The 23895-nt window shown below is 45.7% G+C and overlaps 1 long non-coding RNA gene across 1 annotated transcript in view; it reads right to left on the reverse strand.

Annotated features, from left to right (window-relative positions):
• LOC140213737 (uncharacterized) overlaps window positions 1-10133 on the reverse strand; it is a 47563-nt gene extending 37430 nt beyond the window's left edge. Inside the window, exon 1 of the long non-coding RNA XR_011890662.1 lies at window positions 9808-10133. This is a non-coding gene — a long non-coding RNA (uncharacterized lncRNA). The remainder of the gene's footprint in view (window positions 1-9807) is intronic.
• Between the last annotated feature and the right edge of the window lie 13762 nt (window positions 10134-23895).

Below are 23895 nucleotides of genomic sequence, written 5' to 3' on the forward strand. Positions count from 1 at the left end.
GTTACAAATGGGAGAATCGCATCCCAGTTACGATGATCAGGTTGAATATACATGGATAGCATATGTCACACAGCGTGCGATGAAATCGTTCTGTTAGGCCGTTGGTTTGAGGGTGGTAGCTAGACATTGTCTTGTGCACGGTGTTGGACGCTTGCAGAACTTGATTAAGAGTGCTTGAAAGAAATGCCTTGCCTCGGTCGCTCAAAAGAACGTGAGGCGCCCCGTGACGTAAGTAGACAGCCTGCAAGAAGAAGGCCGCTACTTCTGAGGCAGCTCCTGAGCGTATTGAGGCTGTTTCAGCGTACCGGGTCAAATGGTCAACAGCAGTGACGATCCATCTGTTGCCGTCTGGAGTAGGTGGGAGAGGCCCGAAAAGGTGAATGCCGACGACAGAGAAGGGTTGTGCTGGACAAGGAAGTGGTTGTAGGGTCCCGACCGGAGCAGTAGTAGGTCGCTTACGGTGTTGGCAAAGCGTGCACGAGGCAACATATCTAGCTATGCTCGTGGAAAGGCCTGGCCAATAGAATCGGCTGCGTATGCGCTCGTGTGCTTTGTGGTAACCCAAGTGGCCTGACGTAGGGTCATCGTGTGAGGCCTGCAGAACTGCAGCGCGAAGAGAGCGCGGTAGAACGGGAACCCATCGATGGCCTTCCGGGTGAAAAATGTACCGGTAGAGCACGTCGTCTTCAAACTTGAACAGTTTGAGCTGTTTCCGTAGCCTGGCATTGGGTAGAGATGAAACACCGCTAAGGCGATTGATGATACCATGGCAATAGGAATCGGCGCGCTGGTGAGTGGAAAGCACTGAAGGGCGGTTTGATGGAGTCAAGGAAAAAATCGGTGTAATGGACGAAGCGTCCTCCGTGCGGCCAATTTGACACGGTGATGTGATGTGCTCCGATGATGGTGGTAATGGGCATCGTGAAAGAGCATCGGCATCTTGGTGCTTCCGTCCAGACTTATATATGACATCGAAATCATATGCTTGTAATCGGAGGATCCAGCGGCCAGGGCGCCCAGACAAGTTTTTGATCGTCGACAACCAACATAGGGCATGGTGGTCGGTCACAACCGTGAAATGTCGACCGTGGAGATATGGACGAAATTTCTGAATTGACCACACAACAGCCAAACACTCTTGTTCGGTTATCGAGTACTTCTTTTCCGCGGAAGTGAGAGTGCGGCTTGCATATTCAACAACCTTTTCGCAATATTCGTGGTCGCGCTGCAGCAGTACGGCACCAATTCCTTGACCGCTGGCGTCAGTATGCAGTAATGTGGGCGCCTTGTCATCAAAATGACAAAGAACAGGTGGGGATGTTAGTGCGCGCTTGAGTTCTTGGAACGCGGCTTCACACTGATCCTTCCAATCGAAGGAACTGGAACTAGCAAGGAGCTTGTGGAGGGGCGAGGCAATGCTGGCAAAGTTCCGAATAAAACGTCGAAAGTATGAGGCGAGTCCAATGAAGCTGCGCAGTTCTTTTGCACGAAGTGGGCGTGGAAAGTTGAGCACCGCGGCAATTTTATCTGTATCGGGCTGGATGCCGCCTTTGCTAACGAGATGACCCAGGACTTTAATTGTTGTACTAGCGAAACGGCACTTCTTCGTGTTTAGTTGAAGTCCGACATTAGAAAGGCATGTGAGCACTTCATCTAAGCGTTGCAGATGGTCAGTGAAAGTCGAGGAAAACACGACGATGTCGTCGAGGTAACATAGACAAGTTTTCCACTTGAGGCCGCGAAGAACAGTGTCGATCATTCTTTCAAATGTGGCGGGAGCATTGCATAGACCGAAAGGCATTACATTAAACTCATAAAGATCATCCGGAGTAGAAAAGGCGGTCTTTTCTTTGTCCGCTACGTGCATTGGAATTTGCCAATATCCGGAGCGAAGATCAAGGCTGGAAAAGTATTGCGCGCCTTGCAACGAATCAAGGGCGTCATCGATACGGGGCATGGGATATACATCCTTACGGGTGATCTTGTTTAGCGCACGGTAGTCCACACAAAATCGTACCGATCCATCCTTCTTCTGCACTAAAACGACTGGTGATGACAAAGCACTGGCGGAGGGACGTATGACGTTTCGTTTCAGCATATCGGCGACGTTCTCCTCGATGATTTTGCGTTCGGCCAAAGAGACTCGGTAAGGACGACGGCGTACAATAGTCTGGCCATCGGTGTCGATACGATGGAAGGCAACGGATGTCTGTCCGAGTGACGAAGTATCCATATCAAAGGAGGCCTGCTGCTTCGTAAGCAATTTTAGCAACGTTTCATGTTGAGCAACAGTAAGGTCAGGACTTATCACGGAAGCAAGGGCAGATGAAGCAGATTTGTCCTGTTGAGGAAGACCTTGCGAGGCGGCAAGAGGAAGCAGGGAGACTGGTTGAGTATCCACATAACAGGTCACTGCGGAGCCTTGAGGTAGGAGGATTGTCTCAGTGGTCGCGTTTAAAGCGATGATTAACGCAGAGCTTTCTTTGAACCGCACCAGGCAGGAAGCGAAGACAATCCCACGGCCAAGACAGCGACCGTAAGGAGTGATGAACACGTCGCCATTGGTGATGTCTGTAGAAAAGAGATTTATGACTTGCTCGTGGCCAGGAGGCAGTACAGAATCGGCAGCAATGAGAAAACGCAGTCGTGCCTCATCGGCACTCCCGCTGCAATGAACTGTCTCGGTCATATGGACTACACGTTGACGGCAAGAGATTAAAGCGGACGCTGACGAGACAAAGTCCCAACCTAAAATTAATTCATGAGCGCACGGGAATAAAATCGCGAACTTAATGTGATGACGGATACCATCAATGAAGACGCGGGCTGTACATTGGGCTGATGGTCGAATGATTGCTCCATTATCCCCAATCAGGGATGATCCAATATAAGGCGTCTTCACTTTCCGCAGACGAGAGCACAGGTCCGCACGCATAACAGATATAGTAGCTCCCGTGTCAATCAGAGCTAACAAAGGCACACCCTCCACAGACACCAATAACATGTTCGAAGGACATTCAGGAGGACTTGGAGCACTTCGCGGCGATGCAGTTTTCCCTCCAAAAACTGCACTGGTTAGTTTTCCGGTCGCTGGACATGGAGTTGGGAGACAGGGCGAAGTGGCGAAACAGAACGTCGGAGCGGCGATGGGGAGCGGCGTCTCGAGGCACGTGTGTTGAGTGCGGTGTTGGAGAAGTCGGCCGGAGATGGAGATCGGCGAACGGGGGGATTATCGTCATCAGTGCGGTAAACGCGAGATGGTGGCTCATCGCGTTCAAAGGCCGCGTAACCACGACGTTCGTCTTGTTGGCGGCGTCGGCAAAACCGGGAGATATGTCCTCGAAAGCCGCAGTAGTAGCAGATAGGTCGCGACGAACGCCAGGCAGAGTAGTAAGGCGGGTTCGGAACTCGGGTGACTAAAGGTGCCAGGTGATCGTGAACAGGCGCAGGTGGTGTGATTGGAGACGGCGCGGCTGGCATTGCAGCAATCTGGGCGTAAGAAGCCGGTTGTGGGCAAGGAGAAGCGTTGGTATGCTGGGCGTTCTGCAGGGAGGCCAATTCTTCCTTAATAATACCGCGCAGGTCAGTAGAAGCAGGTTGGACGTGAGCGCTGCTGCAAGGGGGTGAGCCATGCGCTTGCAATTCCTCACGAATTATGGCTCGAATGATAGACCGGAGCTCAATACTGTTTGCCAGGGGGTTGTCGGAAAAGTCCGGTTGCAAGCGGATTGATTGCAGGGCGTCGAGGCGCTGACAGACGAAGACGACGTCCGACACCGTCGAAGGGTTTTGAGCGGCGAGTGCGTTGAAGGCAGTAGATCCGATACCCTTAAGAAGGTGTCGCACGCGATCAGGTTCTGGCATGGCACTGTCGACACGGCGGCAAAGCGCGAGGATGTCCTCAATGTACGAGGTATACGACTCGCCATAATGCTGGACGCGCTCAGACAGCCTCTTTTTCGCAACTTCCGAACGAACCGTGGCTGTTCCGAAAATCCGCCGTAGCTGCTCCCTGAAAGACGACCAATCACGGAAGTCTCTCTCATGATTCAGGAACCATGTCTTGGCTACTTGAGAGACGTAAAATGGCACGTTGTTTAACCTCGATGTCTCGTTCCAGTTGTATTCGCTGACACCATCGTAGTTGTCGAGCCAGTCTTCAACGTCCTCACCAGGCAAGCCAGAGAAGATTTCAGGATCGCGATACCGGTTGTTGGCAGGGCTCGGAGTGGGGGTGGTTGGCACTTGAACCGAGATGGTGGACGCTGCGGTTTGGTCTTGCGACATGGCGGCCTCTTGGCGTAAGCGGCGTCCCAAACGTAGCTCCAGGAGAGATCTTGAAGTAGATTGAGGTCGAAGGGATCTTAAAGCGCCTCCATCACTTGAAATACCACGGTCGAGACGACGCTTTATTCCAAAAAGGAAAAATGGCGCCGATGCAAAAACGAACACGAGCCGATGATTGATGTTGACTTTGTACAGATGAAGATGAAGTCCGCATAAATGCTTACAATATATATATATATATATATATATATATATATATATATATATATATATATATATATATGCGTGTGTGTGTGTGTGTGTGAGACAGAGAGAGAGAGCAATGTCAGATCGTTTGCGGTTTGAGTGTACCCCCCCCCCTCCCTACTCGAGAAATAGTTAGTACGCCACTGTTAGCGCGAACGGAAATGTCTTTGCTGCCGGTGGCAGCACATCATGACCAAGCGAAGTATGCAACCTGAAGATAATCACTAGAGCGCTCAGGTCACGCAAAAAGATCGGCGCACAAGGAAAGAGACCGATCAAGGCCGTTAACGAAACTCGCCCGTGAACAACTGCGAATGTCCCAGGCTGACTCAAAACATCCTCGACGTCAGAGCTTGAATCTGCTTTGCTGTCATCTTCGGAATCTTCACTCGAGTCCTCATCACTAATTTCAAGTGCGGGTGCAGCATAGTTTCGAACGAGACGCTTTTGTAGCGGCGCAGCCGATGACTGCTGATGGGTGGAAAGATGGGTGGATGTCATAAGCGTCCCCTCTGGAACTGTGCGGGGTGTTTCTCCACTAAGCTCTAGCTATTTTATTGCCTAATGCCCTACCTACGTTAAAAAAGAAAAAAAAAACACGATGATTTCCCATAACCAAAGTTTCCGAACCCCTATTGTAAACTTTATTTTTGTACGCCTCCGTTGTTTGTCGTTTCCCTACTTCTACCAATGTTCCAAACCCCTCTCACTAATTTCTATTGCGGACATGTTTGCTTTCCCCCTGCTCTCGCTGAACTCAAGGGCTTGTAGGAGGCCAGTGATTTCTAAATCTACCGCTGGGCAGATATCTTCACATTCTAATACAACACGCTCCATAGGCGGAGAGTTTTCATTTTTCCGGCGGAAGGGGGGGGGGGGGGGGGGCGTGGGCGGCGACCAGCTTGCCGAACCCCATATATATATATATATACATATTTTTTTTTTGCCCTTCACTTCAAGAAACTTCGTGTGACCCGGAAGAATTGAGCGCTGAAGTGACGGCGTTATACGAGTATACACAAGACCTCTTAGTAGGAGACAGATAGTAGGAGACAGCCCGAGTCCTCTCGGTGGTGTAACCTTCCTTCGTGTAATTGTCGCATACTTGGCTATCACTAATACTGCTTCGCATTTCCGGCGAGACTGCAGCCTCGCTTTTTTTTTTTCTTTTTCTGTGAGTCCGAGTACAAGCGCTGCTGCGCATGACTGCTGTTTATTCTTATTTCGAGTGAATCCGGCTTGGCCTCATTTCGGTTACTGAGTGAATTACACAATGTTCCCCAACTATCATGGCCCAAGACCTTTTTATTTATTTATTTATTTATTTATTTATTTATTTATTTATTTATTTATTTATTTATTTATTTAACAATACTGTTGGCCGAAGGCCGTTACAGGGTGGTTGCAAGACAAACAATACAAGATAGCAGCGCTGCCGCAGTGTAGAACAGACCAAATAAGGCATATACACAGGCAAAGGCACAATGCAAATCAAGAAGCAGCAAAAACAAATTGCAGTAGGGTGGTATTAATTCTACTACAGCCGCTGGAATTATCATGTGTGTTACAACCAGGAACATAAGTAAGACAAAGTACCATTATTAAAGTAGCAGCTATGTACTTCTAGCCGAAGTAAAGAATTTTGTTAGTGTGGTTTCAAATTTATTTAGATTGTCTACTGTTAGTAATTCAGGTGGTAGCGCGTTCCATTCCTCTATTGTTCTGGGGGAAAACGAGTACTTATGTGTATCTATTCGTGCTGAAATGGGTTGAATTTGCTCTAGGTTGCTGCTTCGTACTGTTCGAGACAGGCGCTGTTTTATGTACTGCTGTGTATTAAGGTTAAACCAGTTATGGCGAATCAGATAAAGAAATTTCAGTCTAGCTATCCTTCTGCGTTCTAAAAGTGGAGGTAGGTTGAGCTTCCTGAGCATTTCAGTTGCGGAGTCCGTTGAACGATATTTTGACAAGATGAATCTTGCCGCTCTTCTTTGAAGTTTTTCAATTCTATATACCAGGTTTTTTTTAAACGGATCCCACACGACGCTCGCGTACTCTAATGTAGGACAAACAAGCGTTAAATATGCAGCTAATTTAGTTTGTTGAGGAGCAAGTTTTAACTTTCGCCTCAAGTACCAGAGCTTTTTTTCAGCTGACGAGCATATGTTCTTTATGTGTGCTTTCCAGTTCAGGTCACTGGATATGGTAATTCCGAGGTACTTAATGTGATTTTCGCGGCTTATGACCTTACCATCTATCTCATAATCGAAGGAGTGTATATTTTTTATCTTCTTGGTTACCCTTATATACTTAGTCTTGCTGCAGTTTATTTTCATTTTCCACTTATTACACCAGTCACTAATTCTTTTTTATGCGGAATTTAAGACGATCTGGTCATTGCGGCTGGATACTGCGGTATACATTAAGCAGTCGTCTGCAAAAAGTCGAACTTTGATAACGGGGTTAATCTGGTCTGCAATGTCATTTATATAACTGAGAAAAAGGACAGGGCCCAGCACCGATCCCTGAGGGACTCCTGACGTTACAGGCAACACTCCGGATTTCGCACCATTCACTTCCACAAACTGTGTTCTTATTAAATATGATTGAATCCATTTGACAATGTTAATGTTAACGCCGAGACTAAGCAGTTTGTCAAGAAGTTCTGGGTGTGCAACGCGGTCGAACGCTTTTGAGAAATCGAGGCAAACAGCATCTAACTGACCTTTCTCGTTAAGTACGCTTAAAAAATCGTGTATGGTTTCGGTGAGTTGGGTAACCGTTGACAATTTTTGCCTAAAACCATGTTCGTTAGGAAGGATATTAGCATTTTCCAAATATTTGAACAAGCTTTTTGATATTACATGCTCCATGATCTTGCAGCATGTAGAGGTAATTGAAATGGGCCTATAATTTTCGATGCTGTGTCTGTTGCCGGATTTATACATGGGGACAACTCTAGCTGTCAGCCAATCAGATGACAATTTGTGCTGCTCTAGGGACGCCTTAAAAATGATACAGAGATACTTAGATATCCATTCCGCATATCGTTTCAAAAATTCACTTGGGATGCCATCGGGACCGGCTGATTTTTTTGAGTCTATGTTAAGTAGTAGTGCATATATCCCCTCTTCAGGGAAAACGATGTCTGGCATAGGCAACCTACCCTCGGTGCTATTCTCATCAAGGTCAGTGGAAGATGGCTCGGGTGGAGCGAACACAGAATGAAAATATTCATTATATATTTCAGCAATTTGAGCACAGTTGTTAATTATGTTGCCATCAATGCAAACATATTGTATTTGTTCGTGCGACGGGGCAAGATGACGCCAAAAATGCTGTGGTGAATCTCTCATGAAATTGGGTAGCGTCTGCGAGTAAAAGTGTTCTTTTGCCGTTACGAGCATGTGCTTAAGGGCCTGGGAAAGCTGCGAAATCTCCATTTTGTTCCTCTCTTTATTCCTACTTCTGCGTCTTATTCTTCGTTTAAGCTGTATTATATTGCGGTTAATCCAAGGATTGCGCTTCTTTACTGCCTTGATTCGTTTTGGCACGAACTTTTCCAGACAGTAGATCACCGTATTCTTAAACTTATTCCACAAGATGTTGACGTCAGTCGCTCCATCGAACGAGGACAGTGACATTTCAAGACAGTCCAAGATGCTAACATCGTCGGCGTTGCTATAATCTCTTATACAGATAGTTGGCTTCTTTGAATTCTTCGTCGGGACGGCTTCCTTTACACAAAGCAACACCAGTTTATGATCAGAAATTCCGTCTTTGACGGAAACACTACAATCCGGTACATTGCTTGAAATGAGCACAAGATCAAGTAAGGATTCCGAGGTCTGTGTAACTCTAGTACTTTCAGGAACTATTTGCGTGAGGTCGTAACTGAAAGTCTAGTTTAACAAAGCTTCACAATGTGCAACATCTGTAGTACCCACTGCAAGATCAACCCAATCTATTCCCGGTAAATTGAAATCTCCTGCAATAATGACACGGGTGTTAAGAGGAACATTGTTGCACATATAATCTTGAAGGCATTGTAAAAATGAAAGAGGAGCATCCGGAGGTCGACAGACAGCTGCAATAATAAAAGGAACGCCTAGAAATTCTGTTCTGCACCAAATACTTTCAGTATTAGGGCAGTCATCCAGAACGATCAGCTCAATGTCTTCTTTACAAACAACTGCCACGCCTCCACCACGCGTTCCGCGGTCCTTGCGGATCATGATATAACCCGGGGGGGATTAATTCACAGTCTTTTATTTCAGGGCGTAGCCACGTTTCTGTGACAACAACGACATCTGGCTTGTACTGCAAAAGAAGGTGTTCAAATTCGACGGTCTTGTTTGCCAGGCTACGAACGTTGACATTAATCAAGTTCAAATCCCTGGGTTTCCTTTCTCTTTGTCACTTTGTTGTACGCGAGCTTGACCTCCCTTAACCACCTTCTTTCGACACTTTTTTTCTTCGTCCCAGATAAACGTGTCGTCGTCGATCAAAATCTTATCACGCACGAGGCGAACCTTCATTCCTCTGTCCTTTTCAGCTTTTGCACTTTCCCAAAGGTTTTTACGCTTTCGTAGCGTCAGCTCGGAAAAATCATCTGCAACTGAGATACTGCTGCCCTTTAGCTTTTTGCAGTTCTGGAATATTTTCGCCTTTTCGTTGTAGTAAAAAAATCTTACAATAACTGGTCGACATTTATTCTTCCGTTGTCTCCCAATTCTGTGAATTCTTTCAACTGTGCTGACTTTCACTCCAAGTTTCTCCTCAAATACATCTCGCAGAACTCGTGTTTTTAATTCATCATTCGTTTCAGTACTACTCTGTTATTCCGAAGACAATTAAGTTGTTTCTACGACTTCGACCTTCTAAATCAACCATTCTTTCTTGGCTGTACTGCAGAGCACTACCTATGTTGTTAATTTCTGTTTGAAGGCGCTCTATTTTTCCTTCATTTTCCTTTACAGCTCTCATGGTCAATTCCATCTCCGATATCTTCTTGTTTATGACTTCCAACTGGTTAGAAAAGGTAGCCTGTGTTGTTCTTACTTGTTTTATATCCTCACTCATTAGTTTTTGCCCTTCCAAAATTTCCGCGAGCATTCCTTCAACTGTTTTGGGACCAGGATTAAGCTCAACATCACCAGACAGTATCAGCAACATGGAAATACATTCCAGGGCACAAGAAGCACACAGTTCGGGGCATGGCAGAACAATAATAAACCGGTTGTCACTTCTGAAGTACTTCTCAAATTTACTAACCTATGACAACAGAATGGCCGGTTCAGTCTTCATGAGAGCACTTTCGCCATGCCCACGGGATTGCTGCGTGCCGACTGCACTTATATAGCTGCTGCGCTGGGATGTCACTGTCGTTATCGGTGCTGTTCCGTGCGCATGCTCCAGTCCGGAAGTAGCAAGCTGCCACGATGTTCCTTGCTTGCGACGTACCTCGCAGCTGGCGATGGCTGTTTCCTTGCTTGAAGTGTATGCCGAAATGGGTGCATTGCACAGGAAAACCTGTAACAACAAAATGGCCGGTTCAGTCTTCATGACAGCACTTTCGCCATGCCCACGGGATTGCCAAGGTAAATATACCTGGTAGCGAAGCTTCCACAGGAGCCCATACGTTCAAAACATGGCGGTCCATCGGCGGTTCATGGGGCTTAGCGCCATCTGTATATGGTGGGAACACTTCCGGCGGAAGAAAAAATAATGTGACGCCATGTCCGTTATAAGCAAAAGTGACGCCATCTTGTTTTAGAAGGCGCGAAATTTGTTTTGTTGTCCTTCCTTTGGAGCTATATATTCAAATGTCCCGCCATTGGACTTGATGGGCGTTTCGAGCTTTCAGCGGGGAAAGCGATGCAGGAAAAGGACAGCCGTACGGTTATCGAAATCGCATCCCTGCACAGAACGTACTTTCTTTGGAGGCCGACGAAAGCTTTAGGTGTAGAGTGCTGATCCTATTGTCGGATGCCAAGCCCGTCGGCCAGCGCAGTCGCACGAAAACAACTACAGAATTATCTGGCGGTCGTAACTCACTACTTTTGACTGAACAGATTAAGAAGCGATGAAGCTACCCGCGTCACCAAATTCAGACAAACTTCGACAAGCAAGAAAGCACAAACTGTGAGGGGGGCGTATTTCAACAGGTGAACTTTGCAAGCGCCTTTCTGCCCATTTCAAGACGTGCATTGCATTGCGAGTGATAGCGGCGTCAACGCCCCCTGTAGCGGTGGGCGCTGAAAGGAAATTCATTTATTACTAGTAATAAAATTAAACTTGTATTTTCTTAACTCGTCACGAATATATAAAATTGACTAGGAATTTTATTTTCGTTGAATGAATCTAACTGTGTCTCGTTTCAATTAAAAAACGCTTTTTTCTTTCCCAATGTCTGTTCCCTCCAAACATAGTCGCGCTTCAATCGCTGCTCCCATAACCCCCCATGCTGATGTCGGTGACAATCTGTACTGAACCGCTTTACGCCCAAAGCTTCGCGACCTATTTGAATCGACCTTGGGATTGCTGCGTGCCGACTGCGATTATATAGCTGCTGCGCTGGGATGTCACTGTCGTTATCGGTGCTGTTCCGTGCGCATGCTCCAGTCCGGAAGTAGCAAGCTGCCACGATGTTCCTTGGATGCGACGTACCTCGCAGCTGGCGATGGCTGTTTCCTTGCTTGAAGTGTATGCCGAAATGGGTGCATTGCACAGGAAAACCTGTAACAACAAAATGGCCGGTTCAGTCTTCATGACAGCACTTTCGCCATGCCCACTTAAAAGAAGAGCAGTTGCGTTACTCGAAGAAAACCTTGTGCATATTGTTTCCAGTACAGTGGAGTAGTCGCCAGTAATTCTTTCGCTACTGAGATTTCATTCGGTAATTACAATTAATTGTTCAACTCGAGAAGTACTGCCCTAATTTTCAAAGTGCTAATGAGGCATTTGTAGGCACTCCAAAGTGACATCTAACTGGGGTATTTTGAGCGACGTACTAACTAGGTAAAAATTTTTTTCCGACCGGCAAAGAAAGCTCACGAAGTATGAAAAATATCACGCGAGAGTGCTCCCACCCGCATCATAAAGCAGCGCCCTCAAGTAAGCTGATTAAAAGCAACTACGTTGCCTGTCGCAAACCCCAAGAGAGAACGCATCACCTTGATAATAGTACGGAAGGAGCACCAACAGCAGGTATCGCGGCTTCGCAGCTATTCCTTCCTCTCATTTCTACATCACATTTATTATCCGTCTCTCAAGACCGACTGACCACATTGATAACAAAAGCCCCTTGGTAACGCGGCCGAAGCGCCGCTCTCACCACGCAAGAAATGCAAAGCAATTTGATAGGCATAGAATGTTTCAAAATTCCGCTGCTTTGCTCGCACCGCATCGAAAGAATGCGTGCGAAGCTATATTTCGCGCCAGAAACTTGCTTCGGACCAAAGCCAAATTAAAGTGACGGTTTTAGCTTTCGTGAAAGCGTATACGGGCCTCAAAAACAGGTTCGTGGCAAAAAACAAAAGCGAAATAAACAGATCGGGAAACGACCAACGTGTAGAGAAGGCAAAACCGATGCGTTCAAGAAAGTAAATATAACACTTCTAAATGAGCCGATTTAGCAATCAGGATGTCTGCACAAAAAAAGAGAAAAAAACCGTCACATTTCAGTGTGCCCTTAAAATCTATGAATTCGTAAGGTCCGTTAAACACCAGCCTACAGGACGCGTTCGAATACGTCTCCTTTTGCAGCTACGCAGTACTGGGTCCGTTTTATCACCTCTTCGGTGGCTGTCTTGATGACCGATGCCGGAATTCTAAGGCAGACATACGTTATCCTTGCCTTGAATTAATCTGACTTCCGTCTCGACCATGTAAGCACGATCTTTCACATAAACCCAAAGAAAGAAATTGAGCGGAGAGAGGTCAGGTGACCTAGCCGGTAAATTTACGAGCCCGTGCCTTCCAATCCATTGCGCATGAAAAGTCGCATCGAGCCAGTTTCGTGCTCGGCTGCTGCTGCTTGCGGGGGCCCCATCTTGCTGATACCACGGAAGTGGAAGACGCGACAGCAAGACTTCGCTGAGAAACTCATCCACCACTCCTTCAAAGATCTCGTCCACGTAACGCTGTCCAGTCAGTGTGTGATCGAAGAAGATGGGACCGAATATAGCATCGGCGGAGATTCCGAACCACACATTGAGGACCACTGGTACTGGTGCTGATTGCGCTTTACCCAGTGTAGATTGGAGTCACCCCAATAGTGTGCATTATGCAAATTTACCTAGGCGTTTATGCGAAAATTGGCTTCATCTGTGCACATGATGTTGCTCAAAAAGTACGGTGACTCATTGGCTTTTGTGAGGACCCGATTCGAGAAATCTAGACGATTCTACAGGTCCCTATCTTCTAAGCATTGGTGCTGGTTAAGGTGGTACGGGTTAAAGGCCGTCATTTAGAATCCTCCAAACTGATGACTTAGAAATTGATATCTGGGCGGCCACGTCCAGGCACGCTAGCATGAGGGTTTGAGGCCATAAATGCTATAGAGCACCCGCGCGTATAGGCTAGGACTCAAAGAGGAGTTTTCATAACTTAAAAGCCCGTGCCTTCCAATGTATAGCGCATGAAAAGTCGCATCCAGCCAGTTTCTTGCTCGGCTGCTGCTGTGTGCGGGTGCCCCATCCCAGATGGAGATAAAGTTTTCATAAATACTGATGATAGTCGATGCGTTTTGTCTACCACTACACATCCATGATATATATATATCATGGATGTGAATATATATATATATATATATATATATATATTTGCGTCCTGCCTCTTGTTGCCATTTGCAGATCCCAAGGCAAGCATCATGTTTACCATCTGCTCATTAGAGAAAGGCATGGCAACTGGGACGAAACAACACGCACCTTTAAACCTTTGCACCGACGTTGTCGAATCAGTTTTGTGGTGATAGCTTTTGTGGCAAAAAAAAAAAAAACATCCGTGCAGTTAATCTACGCTAAGACGCTAAGCTATCACAGCTTGTATCCAACTAACACCAAAGACGACGTGTTACTTCGGCCGGGGCGCGGCAGATAAGGCACTAGCTTGCTTACGATATTTTTTTCTTTATTTCCTTTATTTTATTCTGGATAACTGAAAGGGAGCCTGTGCGAGGGCACCGCTTCATGATCCGGGTGGGAGCACAGTCACGTGGTATTCTTCATATTTCGTGGGGTTTGTTTATCAGTCGGAAAAAAATTAATACGCAATTAGTACGTCGCTGAAAATACCGCAGTTAGATGTGCCTTCAAATGCCTCATTGCAACTTCGATAATAGAATAGTACGTCTCGAATTAGATAATTAATTACAATTACCTAATTAAATCTAAGTAAAAAAAATTATTGGCAGCTACTCCACTGTACTGTAAACAATATGCACTAGGTTATCTTGGAGTAACGCGCGCATTGCTCTCTTTTTTAATATCTTGGTGCATGATAGTTAATTGGGACACCCTGTATGTATTTACTACCTTTGCATGCGACTGACGATGGTTACATCCCTAATAAATGTTGTAAATTATTAGAAATATATATATTTTTTCATGAGTCGTTAGGATTGCTTACTGGAAAAAGGAGCAATACTGGGACACGCAACATCCACGTGCATTTCACACGCGATTGATGAAAGACTCTGCCGAAGGGGTCACTAAAGGCTATAGGTTTTTTTTAATGGTCAAAAAAGCAGGTAAAGCTATTTGTAGCGTGGTAACCTTACAGCAACATATTCATTCGCCAGGCGTAAGCTATCCATACCTTTAGAAATTTTTTTTAATTGGCGACCTCCATCTCTTTCGAAAATATAGTAAACTTTGTCCTGTGTTTATAATTAAATATATTGTATATGTGCATGGTGTTTACAAATGAAATTTAAAACAATGTTCAAGTGAGAAAATACGGATGAGGCAACCTCCGCTAGTGCTTCTAATGCGCGTGTCCCCCTGTTGTCAGGATTTGCAGAAATAAAGCGAAAGTATGAATGACAAGCCGTGTAGGTCCGCGCCGACAATGACGCATTAAGCTATTAGCCCGAGTAAAATTTCAAGCGGAAAAGCGGAGGAAAGTCAAAAGAAACCTCAAATGATGTGGGGGACAAAGCTCTGGTAACGGCACTTTAGGTGTGTGTGGGGGGGGGGGGGGGCGGGGGGGGGAGCAGGTGGCTTCGGAATCGCCCGGAATCGCCCACGCCAGCTTAAAGGGGCTGAAAAGACAACAGGGACTGCAAACCTGCCTGCCACCTTCCTTAGGCTGTGAGTGACCCAGTGAATGTACGGTACTACTTCAGGTCTTACGGCTATAATATTCGTTCTCGCCGTTGCTTTGCTCCTAGATCCTTTTACCTCCTGCAGGAGGGTTTCCACCACTGGCGTTTTAAGCTGGCGCGGCTCTGCCCTCGCACCTCCCGTAATCCTAGAGGAAGGCAAGGCTGGGGCACGAACCATACCAAGCCGTATGCAAAATGCAATGTAAGAGTTGTGTACGAAATCCCCTTGGCGTGTGGCAAGTCCTACGTAGGGCCGACAGGACGATGCCTGAATGATCGAGATAGGGAACATGAGCAAAAGTTAACGAAAGATGAATTGGCGCGCTTGCCTGGCGCACTGTAATACGTGCCCCTATGCACCACTTTTTAAGGAGATAAAGATTCTGGGGAGAAACCAGGACCAGACTGCACGCGAACTGGTGGAGGCATATCACACAAAAAAGAAAGGCCAAAACCGTGTTAGTGACACTTCCATTAGGTTGTTTCAATCGGAGACAGATTTTTTTTATAATTGGTTGCCCCGCTAGGCTGATGAGTGTTCTTGTTTGCTGCGTTCTGCGCATGTTCAATTTGTCGATATATGCCCACGGTCTCCCTCACCAGAGCAGGATTGGCCACCCTGGTGCAGCACTTGACCAAACCTCCTACATGAATACAACAATCAAACCCCGGCCCTCAGTCCCCAGCACCTGCGGAGCGACTGACCATAGCGGCGGTCAGACCTGCGGCACAGCAGAGGGTGCTAAGAATCCCTGGTTCCGGACAGGCCGCCATTGGAATATGAACCTGGCAACGTTTAACGCTAGAACGTTATCTAGTGAGGCGAGTCTAGCAGTGCTATTGGAGGAATTAGAGGGCAGTAAATGGGATATAATAGGGCTCAGTGAAGTTAGGAGGACAAAAGAAGCATATACAGTGCTAAAAAGCAGGCACGTCCTGTGCTACCAGGGTTAGCGGAGAGATGAGAACTAGGAGTCGGATTCCTGATTAATAAGGATAAAGCTGGTAACATACAGGAATTCTATAGCATTAACGAACGGGTGGCAGGTCTTGTTGTGAAACTTAATAAAAGGTACAAATTGAAGGTCGTACAGGTCTACGCCCCTACATCCAGCCATGATGACCAGGAAGTCGAAAGCTTCTATGAAGACGTGGAATTGGCGATGGGTAGAGTCAAAACAAAATACACTCTACTGATGGGCGACTTCAATGCCACGGTAAGCAAGAAACAGGTTGGAGACAAGTCAGTAAGGGAATATGACATAGGCTCTAGGAACAGCAGGGGAGAGTTATTAGTAGAGTTTGCAGAACAGAACAATATGCGAATAATGAATACCTTCTTCCGCAAGCGGGATAGCCGAAAGTGGACGTGGAGGAGCCCGATTGGCGAGACTAGAAATGAAATAGACTTTATACTCTGAGCTAACCCTGGCATCATAAGAGATGTGGACGTGATCGGCAAGGTGCGCTGCACTGACCATAGGCTGGTGAGAACTCTAATTAGCCTAGACTTGAGGAGGTAACGGAAGAAACTGGTGCATAACAAGCCGATCAATGAGCTAGCGGTAAGAGGTAAAATAGAGGAATTCCGGATCAAGCTACAGAACAGGTATTCGGCTTTCCCTCAGGAAGAGGACCTTGGTGTTGAAGATCTTGGTGTTGAATCTTATGGGCATCATTAAGAAGTGTGCAATAGAAGTCGCTGGTAACTCCGTTAGACAGGATGCCAGTAAGCTATCGCAGGAGACGGAAGATTTGATCGAGAAATGCCAATGTATGAAAGCCTCTAACCCTACAGCTCGAATAGAACTGGCAGAACTTTCCAAGTTAATCAGCAAGCGTAAGACAGCTGACATAAGGAAGTATAATATGGATAGAATTGAACATGCTCTCAGGAACGGAGGAAGCCTAAAATCAGTGAAGAAGAAACTAGGAATAGGCAAGAATCAGATGTATGCGTCAAGAGACAAAGCCGGCAATATCATTACTCTGGGGACCAATTGTAATGCATGCTCACTGACCTGGAGGGGCAAAGCAGAAGAGTGGGTCTAAAAATTAATCTGCAGAAAACTAAAGTAGTGTTTAACAGTCTCGGAAGAGAACAGCAGTTTACGATAGGCAGCGAGGCACTGGAAGCGGTAAGGGAATACATCTACTTAGGACAGGTAGTGACCGCGGATCCGGATCATGAGACTGAAATAATCAGAAGAATAAGAATGCGCTGGGGTGCGTTTGGCAGGCATTCTCAGATCATGAAGAGCAGGTTGCCATTATCCCTCAAAAGAAAGTGTATAACAGCTGTGTCTTACGAGTACTCACGTACGGAGCAGAAACCTGGAAGTTTACGAAAAGGGTTCTACTTAAATTGAGGACGACGCAACGAGCTATGGAAAGAAGAATGATGGGTGTAACGTTAAGGAATAAGAAAAGAGCAGATTGGCTGAGGGAACAAACGCGAGTTAATGACATCTTGGTTGAAATCAAGAAAAAGAAATGGGGGCATGGGCAGGACATGTAATAAGGAGGGAAGATAACCGATGGTCATTAAGGGTTACGGACTGGATTCCAAGGGAAGGGAAGCGTAACAGGGGGCGGCAGAAAGTTAGGTGGGCGGATGAGATTAAGAAGTTTGCAGGGACAACATGGCCACAATTAGTACATAACCGGGGTAGTTGGAGAAGTATGGGAGAGGCCTTTGCCCTGCAGTGGGCAACCAGGCTGATGATGATGATGATAATGCCCGCGGGTTGCCGTGAATGAACCTGTTGAAAGTTACCGCCCGTGTCGTTTTTGTGTTCTCTTCCGCTGCCCCCGTCTTTATTTGCAGTCAATATGATATGCAGTTGTTCAGCTATTCGTAAGGAAAGCGCATCCGCAAGGATACGCTCGTTAATTGGAGGTGCCTGAACTATATTTAAAACAGCTTCGCTGATTACTTCATTGCTATACGCAAATGGAGCTGTTACAGTAACCGGCACCGGTACCTGCTTCTGAGCACGCTCAGAGGCGCGTCACGTATGAATGGGTGCACCCATCAGACATTTTATCATATTTCCTTACACCCATGCTTTTTCTCACGTTTTCTGTTCTCTGCGAAAAATGACTGAATACGTTCACACAGTACCATCCCTTTATTTCAGCAGTTACGTGCACGCAACTAGCCGGGCTGGCGTGTGTAAAACACTATATTCCATCTAAAAAATCTTAGCATCACTTTAAATTTACATGTCCACGTCTTATAAACTGCAGCTCACTTCCATGTATACAGAGCAGGCAGCGATTACATGATCACTCTTTCTATGAGTGCTTTTACCCGCTGCTGCGTTGCTGTCACCGCTGTCCAGATATGACTTGCCGCAGACGCGACAAGAGACTAGTTTTGAATACATAATTACTTTTAGCAATACACTACACCAATGTATCAGGAGTTCACTCTACGTTGTGTTTATGGGTAGCATTGAAGAAATACAACACTTTACTGTACACATCTTGTTTCCCATTTCTCCCAGCTTGCGGTCATCAGACGTGGGAACAAAAGCACATGTTATTTATTTACATTGTTCAAAAACAGTTTCTTATTTGCACATTAATTCAAAACTTAACAAAGTGCGTTAGAATAGGCATAAGAATGGCAGCATATATTTATGACGATGAGCAAAACGTGAACAAGTTGAATGCAGGAGCCAACGTTTCGACAGTCTTCTTCAAGGCGACATATGCTTTCCTCGCCACAGTATATATAGGTGGGGTTCATCTAAAGGGGAGAGGGTGTGAGGCGGGAGGCCGCGGAAACGAGGGAAAATCTGTTAGCGTGTCGAATTGAGAGTAAAGGAACTCTGTGTACAAGGTCACATTCAGGGCCCCCCCCCCCCCCCCAACCCCGGTCTGTCAACACACGCGCGTTGACAGGAAAGGGGGAGCAAAAAGGGGGGGGATATGCCAAGAAATCAAACTAAGTGCTGTGGCCTATAGCTTGAAGTTTAGCATAGCGAATAGATTCTAAAGCTCCCTTTGAAACGTTTATGCCTATTGGTTGCAATGTCTTGAACTTATGGATAAGGTATGATTCTCTGTATTTTCTTCCTCGTTCAGAACGGAAATTTGACTGTAAGATGTAGAGTTTAAGTTCATCAAAGTTATGACCTGGTTGGTTGAAATGCTCGGCGACGGCTTTGGGAAGCTCTTTAGCTGTGTCCGCGCGATGTCCGTTTAATCTGACGTTCATTGATTGTCCTGCTTCACCGATATATTGTTTCTTACAGAAGGAACATTCAAGCATATAAATCACATCCGAACTTATGCAAGTGAAGCTAGATTTGACTTCATGTGTATAACTATTTGCGGTGCTTTTAATTTTAATGTCGCTTTGAAGGTGCCTGCAGGCTTTGCACCTAGGGCGACAACATGCTTTTATTACGGGGAAATGCTGCTGGCTGACTTTTGCGTTCACTAACATGTCTTTAAAGTTCTTGTTTCGGCGATAGGTAACCCTGGGTACATCCGGGAACGCTTTTCGCAGACGCTCGTTACTAGATAATATTGGGTGGTATTTTCTTAGGATGTTGTTTATGTTTGGGAGTGCATAAACAACAATTGTACAGCATTTTTGTGCAAAATGGGCAACTAGAAACAAAAGTAGCAAGGGGCTGAAAAATTAAGCGATCTACTAAGGGAGAGAGCCAAGGCAACCGCCAGAAAGAAAAGCGAAAATTACCAGATTTAACCATTGTTTGTGAAAACATTTATGAATCAACATCTTTTATTTAAAGAGGAATCAGTGATAACGCCGTCGGAAGTGGAGGACAATTCCGTGTGTTAGTGACGCTTCTATAGTTATCATTCGAGCCACCTAACGCAGCTGCTTCTCTGCTGTGCTGATGTAGGTGTGTTTCTAACCTACCGCGGTGGGCGCAGTACGTGTAGAACCGCAGCTTCCTGCGCCATATGCGGTTGTACGCGACTGGCGGCCACGCATCGTTACGTAACTTCACAAATAACAATACGAGTCGGTTGTGGCACTTCTGTCAGAGCAGTAAACGAGGGATCCAAAAGAACTGTGATTGTTCCGCAATATATATTTCTGTATAAGTCTTCCAGAGCTAATTTTAAAAAAACGCTATTATTCTTGGATACAACTTAAGTCTGCAATGAAGCCCTGCCCACGCCCATGACTGCCAGTCACTGTTCCTCCGCGAGGCCGCAAATAATTCGCACTTCAAAATTTTCGGTTACCCCAATAAAGCGGTAACTACAACAATGAAATTATTAGCGCGTAATCTTAAACCTTTCCCCTCGCCTATTATAGTGAAATGGCGAATGCCTAATTATTTATTGAACTAAAATAACATGCTTGCTTCGCTACAGCTATTTATTGTGAAGTTTCACTTCAGTTGGCAGTGAAGTTTCATGAGTAAAACGGGTTCAGCAGTGAAATGAACTGCACCGCTGACTTTTGAAGAGTGAAATGCTCAGACTCCTTACATTTTGTCCATGTCTGCCACAGAACTCATTGCTTCCGCCGATGAAAAGACTCTTCAAGTACAGCGGACGCTCCGGAGGTATCAAGTACGACGCATTTTGAAAAGGCCGCATGACGACGATTTTGTTTGCTGCTGTGATTCGCTGGCGGAGTAACACAACTGTGCGCAGTCCGTGTGCCTTTGTTGTCAACTGCTTTTTTTTAAGTTCTACTCTTCTAAAGTTATCTTTATTTTACACCCTCGGCGCTTCTTTACTTGTTCTTGGCAGTGTTCTTCCTGCGCGAGTTCATTTGACGTGGTTCTTTGTTTGCCAGGTAAAGGAGAGGTGTATCGCACAGCTGTAAAATACACCTTATTTCATTTCTCTTTTGTTGGTTTATACGTTTTTATGGCGAATGGTGGGCGTTATTCACATTTGTACTAGTAATGGTACCCCCTTCATTTGCATAGAAAAGTTGCATTGGGTTGCCCCCCCGAAAAAAAATCCTGGGTACGTGCTTGTCTCGGTGAGTTAATCGCGCGGGCACCGAATCGATGAGAAAACTGGCCTCCACACTCCAGGAGATGCCGATGCCTATACCGCCATCCAAAAGGAGTGGAAAATTGACAACCATTCCACTCTGTGAAGATAGAATGGCCGCGAAAACTGACGACAGTCAAAGCTCTCAAACGAAAAGCAAAGTGCTTCACGTCCGCCTCAGGTCGGCCCGAAGATAATTCAATATCGGGCTAACTCGCGGCGGACTTAAAGTAGGCGTTAAGGACTCGCTATACATGGGCCCATTCCGATTACAGGTTCCGGTGCCCATAGGGGTATGTGCGTGCGTAGCCACGCTGGCTTGGCTGGCTTGGCTGGCTGGCTGGCTGGCTGGCTGGCTGGCTGGCTGTGGGTTGCGCCATCAAGCTCTTGCTATTATAGTGCCTAATGTCCTACCTCAGTTAATCAATAAAAAAATTAAAAAACATGAACACTGTGAACTCCCGCGCCCAAATTTTCTGATCCCCTATTCTAACGGTGCGTGTTCTAAAGCATCCCGATCTCGCTTCGAAAATTAATTAACTTCCCTTTGAGTTATCATAAATTGTTTCTTTCCTGATTTCGTTTTTTCCTCTTAAGTAGTTACTCATGGCAGGTTTCTTTTCCATTACCGCCACCCATGAGATTATTTCAGCCTCTCTGACTTTCCGCTTGACGTTCTTTGTTGCTGTGTTTCCCACCCTACAGGCCGCATACTTGCTGGTAGGCTTCCTAGTTCTTTTCCTCCACTGTGAACCAATGTTTTTCCTGTACAGATACCTGAACACTCTCCCAGCCCATTTACTTTCTTCCATATTCCTCAGGCATTCTTCATACTCAATTTTACTGCGCGCTTCACTCACTTCAAAACTAGTCCAGTAGATATCACCCTGCAAAGCTTCATTTGTAGTTTTCCCGTGAGCGCCCAATGCGAGGCGACCCACTGACCTTTGGTTCCCATCGGTCCCTGATTGTACCCCTGATGTAAAGCAAACAACCGCATTTCCAAAAGTAAGTCCTGGAACCATTACACCTTTCCACTTACCTCGGAGGACCTCGTACATATTATATCCCATAGCGCTCTGTACTTCATTATGGCTGCATTTCTCTTCCCCTTCGCTGTTATTGTTTTTTCCTCTGTTTCCACATATCTATCTCCTTCGTGTATCCATATACCAAGGTATTTATATTTTGTTACTCGAGGTATTTCCTGGCCCTGTATCTCCGCATTCTGTTCACTGTTTTCATTAAATACCATAACACCTGATTTTCTAACAATAAATTTAGAACCTAAATTGTTGCCTTCCTCTCCACAGATATTAGCCAGACGTTGCAAGTCATTTTGCTTGTTATCTAGCAACACAATATCGTCCGCATAAAATAAACCTGGGAGCTGCTGCTCTACTACTGTACCCGCCTGTTTGTATGAGAGATTAAACCCAATATTACTTCCTTTTAGCGCCCTCTCCATCCTCACCATGTACATCATAAACAGCAGCGGGGATAAAGGGCACCCCTGCCTAAGTCCCTTGTTGACATGAACTTTCTCCTCGCTCCTCATCCCTTCCCATTCTACGCAAACGGTATCTTCAAGGTAAATATCTCTCAAAAGCTGTAGACAATCGTCACCTAATCCTTCCTCTTCCAGACTATCCCACAATATGTTGCGGTCTACGTTGTCATAGGCTCCTCTAATGTCTAAAAAGGCCACATATAATGGTATGCTTTCTACTTTTGATATTTCAATACACTGAGTAAGAACAAATAAGTTATCATCTAAACGCCTACCTATTCTGAAGCCATTCTGAAGTCCTCCCAAAATGCCATTATTCTCTGCCCAAGCTTGAAGCTTTAATTTCATTGCCTGCATTTCTAGCCTGTATATTACCGATGTAATGGTCAACGGTCTATACGATGTGAATTCTATATTTCTCCCCCTTGCCTTTACAAATTAAATTCATTCGACTTTGTCGCCAACTGTCTGGTATTCGTCTATCTTTTAAAGTTTGTTCCACTGCTTTCACCAGAGCTTCCTTACTTTTTGGTCCTAGTTCATTAATCAGCCTAACGGGAACATCGTCTAGCCCTGTGGCTGTGCTCTTAGGAATTTTCTCTTCTGCTTTCTTCCAGTTCAAATATGTCAGCACCAGCTCCTTTTCCATCTGGTTCTCTTCTTGGAATGCGACCTCGTCATTGCCTTGGAAAGATTCAGCTATTTTTCGGGTGTAATTTAAAACCGCTTCCCCTTCCAGTCTGTTTTCATCTTCGTCTAGGATATGTTGTTGTATTGTTGTTGACTTCCTGCCTAATATGTGGTTCCAAAATATTCTAAGTGCGGCCTTCATTTTCTCACGTATTTCTGACAACCAACGTTCACTTTCACCTTTTAATTTTGCTTGCCCCAGTATTTGAACCATAGACTTTTCTCCCGGTATATTTCCCATTTACTGGTTACTTCATCCTGCGGTAACTGCGCCTTCTTCGCCTGACTGTGCTCTCGAAATGCTTTCTGTCGTTCGGCGATCGCTTCTCGTATCTCGATGTTCCGCCAGCTTTTCGGTTTCTTTTTTCCTTTCCAACGAACATGTTGTTTGTCTTTCCGTATTGCTGTCGTTATTACCACCCACCATATTCCTGCTCTTGGCCATTTGCCAAGTTCTTCCTCGACTCTAGTGACTATATTTGCTATTTGTTCAGCGTTCAAATTCGGACTGGCCATTTTGCGCTCCTTGCTCTCTTTCCCAACTACCTATCCCATTTTCAAAATGATGCGTTTATGGTCGCTCCCTATGCTGCTATGCCGTTCCTCATCAATGACCATTTCTCTCAGCTTATCATGAATTCCTTCTGTCATCAGACAGTAATCAATGGCCCATTGCCGGTTTCCCACTTCCGACGTGATCTGCCCTTCACACTTAGGCCCTGTATTCACGATAACGAGGCTATGTTGCTCACAAAGGTTTAGCATTGACTTCCTGTTGCTGTCGGTATAGCCATCTAAATCCTGTATGTGGGCATTCATGTCACCTAATCGGACA

The sequence above is a fragment of the Dermacentor andersoni genome, chromosome 1, assembly GCF_023375885.2.
Source record: "Dermacentor andersoni chromosome 1, qqDerAnde1_hic_scaffold, whole genome shotgun sequence".
NCBI classification, from domain to species: Eukaryota; Metazoa; Arthropoda; class Arachnida; order Ixodida; family Ixodidae; genus Dermacentor; species Dermacentor andersoni.